Raw genomic sequence first — 5,704 nt, forward strand, 5'->3', positions numbered from 1 at the left:
GCCGCCGCCTCCACCGCGCGCCGGCCGCCGCATCCACCGCGCGCCGGCCACCGCCGCCCACTCCGGCCGCCTCCTAGCTTCGCCGCGCCGGCGAGCTCGGCGCCTGGCGACCCCGCCGCCTCCACCGAAGCCTGCCGCCGCCGCCTCCCCGCCGTCAACACCAGCTCCAGCCACCAGCCTCGCCCCGCCGCCTCCCTGCCGTCACGCCGACTCCGGTGAGCTCACTCCCCGCCGGTGAACAGTGCCCCGACCGCGCCTCGGATTCCGTGAAAACCCTAGATCTGAGAGAGGTTGTTTTTTTCACTAAGTCCCCGGTTTTAACTAGCCCAAGTACTCCTGTTCATAGCCTTGTATCTCCACATCCGTAACTCCGTTTTTGGCATATAGCATATCAAAATGTTCATCTCAGAGAGTACATCATTTCATTCCATTGCATCATTTTAATTTGAGTTCATCTTGTTGCCCGAAAGGCTGTTAGAAGAGGGCTACTTGAGATAATTGTCAGATCTGCTACTCCATTTAGGTTTTTGTCATTTTTGCCATGATTAATGTGTGCATGATATGCCCTGATGTTCTACATATGTTTTGTTAAGGGTTTTGTCATATTTCCAGAGGTGCAACCCATGTATTTTTGTGATCTGTGTGGTGTCTAGCACAAGCTTGCAAAGTGGTGCACTTGGTAATTCTGTTTTCAGGGTCTTAGCAATTCTACTAAGTCTTTGAGCTGTTTATCTCATATGGCCATATGTTCATGTTGTTTCCTAGTGATCTGTGCCTCTTTTGAGGATGATCAGTAAGGATGTTTTGTTAATATTGTAGTGCTCTATCCATCCATATCTTTGTTTTCAATTATGGAGCACCCTAGCTTGAGCCAATCGAGCTCTACTTTTGCTACTTTGTGAATCTGGGCAGATTGTCAACTTGTTTGCAATTTTGCCGATTATGTTGTAGTTGATCCGTGCATGCTATGCTATTGTTCTTGCCATTTCTAGCTTGTATTTTGTGTGTTCTTGATAGATGTATGCTTAGTTGGTCATGACTTGCACTGTAGTGAGTGCATCGAGCTCGTAAACATGCCTACTTGAGTTATGTTTCAGCATGCTCCAGTTTTCACTAAGTCCGTGATCTGGTTATGTTTTTGCTATGTTCACATGCTTGCAATTGTATTTTCTGATCCCTTTTGGCTCAAGGTCACTAAGGGACTTTTGTTAAGCTCTTTGAGTAGCTCCATGCCATGCTTTACTTTGCCATGTTCAGGTCTTGTAGCATATAGTTTTGTTGCTCCGAAGAGGGCTACCTGATCTGAAATTCCAGACAAGTGTTAATTTCACTGAGATCTGTTTGCCATATGCATTTTTGCCATGCTTGTTTGAACCTGTTAATCGATGAATTGGCCGTAGCTCAGTGCTAGACTTTTGTTAAGCATCTTGAATTCATCCCTGCCATGTATTTTGTTGTTATGTTTGGCTGTTGTAGCATGTTCATCTCATTGCATTTAGATGGCTACTTGCTGTAAACCGCAGACCGGTGTCATATTTGATTTGCTTGCCATTTCCAAACCGTAACTCCGATTGCGACGTTCTTTATATCGTTTTCAAGCGATTTCATCTCATCTTTCCAGTGGCACACTTGGATTTCCAAGTTGATGCCAGGTTCATGCATTCCTTGTCACATCTTGCATATGCATCCCGCATCGCATCCCGCATAGCATATCATCTTTGCATCATATTGTTTGATCTTTGCACGTGGTTGATTGTGTCCTTGTTTCTTGTTTGTCTTGTTTGGGTAGAGCCGGGAGACGAGTTCGCTAACGAGGAGCCCGTTGAGTTTGCTTTCGAGGATCCATTCAACTCTGATAACTGTGCAGGCAAGATGATCATACCCTCGAAATCACTACTATCTTTGCAATGCTAGATTGCTCGCTCTTTTGCTATGCCAATGCTACGATGCCTACCACTTGCTTTCAAGCCTCCAAAATTGCCATGTCAAACCTCTAACCCACCTTGTCCTAGCAAACCGTTGATTGGCTATGTTAGCGCTTTGCTCAACCCCTCTTATAGCGTTGCTAGTTGCAGGTGAAGATTGGAGCCCGTTCCTTGTTGGATCTTTTATTTACTTGTTGGGATATCATTATATTATCTTGTTATCTTAATGCATCTATATACTTGGTAAAGGGTGGAAGGCTCGGCCTCTCGCCTAGTGTTTTGTTCCACTCTTGCCGTCCTAGTTTCCGTCATATCGGTGTTATGTTCCCGGATTTTGCGTTCCTTACGTGGTTGGGTTATAATGGGAACCCCTTGATAGTTCGCCTTGATTAAAGATTTTCCAGCAATGCCCAACCTTGGTTTTACCATTTGCCACCTAGCCTCTTTTTTTTCCCTTGGGTTTCCGGAGCCCGAGGGTCATCTTATTTTAAACCCCCCCGGGCCAGTGCTCCTCTGAGTGTTGGTCCAAATAGAGCCACTTGCAGCGCCACCTCGGGGCAACTCGAGGGTTGGTTCTAGTTGTATGTAGTGTTCATCTGAGTGTGCCCTGAGAAAGAGATATGTTCAGCTCCTATCGGGATTTGTCGGCACATTTGGGCGGTGTTGCTGGTCTTGTTTTAACCTGTCGAAGTGTCTTGAAGAACCGAGATACCGACTCTGATCGGAACGTCTTGGGAGGAGGTCTATTCCTTCGTTGACCGTGAGAGCTTGTCATGGGCTAAGTTGGGACTCCCCTGCAGGGAATTGAACTTTCGAAAGCCGTGCCCGCGGTTATGGGCAGATGGGAATTTGTTAATGTCCGGTTGTAGATAACTTGAACCTTAACTTAATTAAAATGAATCAACTGAGTGTGTTACCATGATGGCCTCTTCTCGGCGGAGTCCGGGAAGTGGACACGGTGTTAGAGTAATGTTTGCGTAGGTTGTTCTCTAGTTTCTCGCTCGCGCTTTGCCTCCTCTTCTCGCTCTCTTTTGTGAATAAGTTAGCCACCATATTTGCTAGTCGCTTGCTGCAGCTCCACATATACTTTTACCTTTCCTTACCTATAAGCTTAAATAGTCTTGATCGCGAGGGTGCGAGATTGCTGAGTCCCTGTGGCTCACAGATTACTATTACACCAGATGCAGGGCCTGATGATTCCACTCCAGGAGACGCGCTTGAGCTCAAGTGGGAGTTGGAGGAGGAATCTCAACGATACTATGTTTCTTTTCCCGATGATCAGTAGTGGTGCCCAGTTGGGGGTGATCGGGACCGTGTCGCATGTTGGGTTATCTTTTATTTTGGCGCCGTAGTCGGGCCATGAGCGTTTGGATGATGTAATGTTATTTATGTACTTGATTGACGTGGCGAGTGTAAGCCAACTATGTTATCTCCCCTTTTATTATCTATATTACATGGGATGTTGTGAAGATTGCCTAACTTGCGACATATGCCTTCAGTGCGATTATGTCTCTAAGTCATGCCTCGACACGTGGGAGCTATAGTCGCATCGAGGGTGTTACAGAAGATCCAGATTGGATAAACGCAGTGCATGAAGAGCTACACAACTTTGAGAGAAACCAAGTGTGGACATTTGTCGAGAAGCCCGACAACAACCACAACATCATTGGTACCAAATGGGTGTTTCGCAACAAGCAAGACGAAGATGGTCAAGTCGTCTGCAACAAAGCTCGTCTCGTCACCCAAGGCTACACTCAAGTCGAAGGTATGGACTATGGTGACACATATGCCAACGTTTCGAGACTTGAGTCCATCTGCATCTTACTTGCCTATACTAATCACCATGATATCACTTTATACCAAATGGACATTAAGAGTGCTTTTCTAAACGGTGAGATTGAGGAGGAGGTTTATGTTAAACAACCTCCCGGCTTCATCAATCCTAAGAAACCCGATCATGTTTACAAACTTCACAAAGCTCTTTATGGTCTTAAACAAGCTCCTAGAGCATGGTATAAATGCTTGACCAAGTTCCTTATTGAAAAAGGTTTTGAGATTGGGAAGATAGATTCTACTCTATTTACTAAAAGGGTTAATGGTGAATTATTTGTAGGCCAAATTTATGTTGATGATATCATATTTGGCTCAACTAACCCTCATTTTAGTGAGAAGTTTGGAAAACTAATGTCGGAGAAGTTTGAGATGTCTATGATGGCTGAACTCAAGTTCTTTCTTGGTTTGCAAATAAAGCAAACTAAGGAAGGCACCTTTGTCTCTCAAACAAAGTACACTAAGGACATATTCAAGAAGTTCAACATGCTAGAAAGCAAAGGTATGAAAACTCCCATGCCTACTAGTGGACATCTTGATTTGACTAAGGATGGTAAACCGGTTGATCAAAAGGTTTGTTGCTCTATGATTGGATCATTGTTATATCTATGTGCCTCTCGTACCAATATTATGCTAAGTGTGTGCATGTGTGCATGATATCAAGCGCCCCCCAAAGAATGTCATCTTAAGGCTGTGAAAAGGATAGTGAGATACTTAATACATACACCAAATTTTGGCATTTGGTATCCTAAGAGGTCCTCTTTTGATCTTGATGGCTATTCCGACTCGGACTATGCCAGAGACAAGGTTGATAGAAAGTCCACTTCGGGTACTTGTCAATTTCTTGGTAGATCTCTTGTGTCTTGGTCTTCCAAGAAACAAAACTCGGTATCCTTATCCACCACCAAAGCGGAATACATTACCGCCGGTTCATGTTGTGCTCAATTACTTTGGATGACCCAAACTCTTAAAGATTATGGGATCAATGTGAATCATGTTCCATTGCTTTGTGACAATGAGAGTGCTATTAAGATTGCTCACAATCCCATGCAACATTCTTGAACTAAGCATATTGAAGTTCGTCACCATTTCATTTGAGATCATGTTGCTAAAGCAGACATTGATCTTAAACATGTTCGTACCGATAACCAATTGGCGGATATATTCACCAAACCACTTGATGAGAAAGTCTTTTGCTGATTGAGAGGTGAATTGAACATCATTGATGCTTCAAACTTGGAGTATGAACTCCATTTGGATACATGCAAGGCACGAGTCTATGACTAATCCTTGACCTTTCTCTTATGATGATGATCATATGTCTTGGATATATTTGTAGCCTTGCATGCTATCTAACCTTTGTAGGTACTTGGATAAATCTAAATGTATGAGATTGCAGCTCACTCACATCTTGAGCAATCTCTACATCACCAAGTATCTACTCCATGGTGGTTCAAAACAACGAAGCATGAAACCCTTCAACATATCCTTTGAAAAAAATCTATGTATCAAATTTCATTTGGTATCAAATTTCATGATTGTCATTTTGGATACACAAGTGCTCTTCTTTGCAATACTAACCCATGTAGGCAGATGAAATCAACTCCAAGTGGTGCTCCCAACCATTCTTGCGCTACATCAACTTTGAGCACCCCACGCAAGTTCAACTACATGATCAAGATCAACACCACCACCCAAGGTATGTCATTCCATCATAGAGAAGCTTTACCTCAACACATAGGTCAAAGCAACTCAACAAGATGTGAATAAATCAAATGCTTACACAAAAAATGGTAACCCCATTTTGAGCTTAAACGATGACTATGACTTATGATCAAGTGTTCTCAGTTGACTCCTCAGTCAATATACTTTAACATAGGTGACTTTGTCACCGCCCAAGATGAAGTTCTCTAGTGTTTCCTTGACTTTTTGCATACTTCATCTAGATT

Source organism: Triticum dicoccoides, chromosome 2A, assembly GCF_002162155.2.
Source record: "Triticum dicoccoides isolate Atlit2015 ecotype Zavitan chromosome 2A, WEW_v2.0, whole genome shotgun sequence".
NCBI lineage: Eukaryota > Viridiplantae > Streptophyta > Magnoliopsida > Poales > Poaceae > Triticum > Triticum dicoccoides.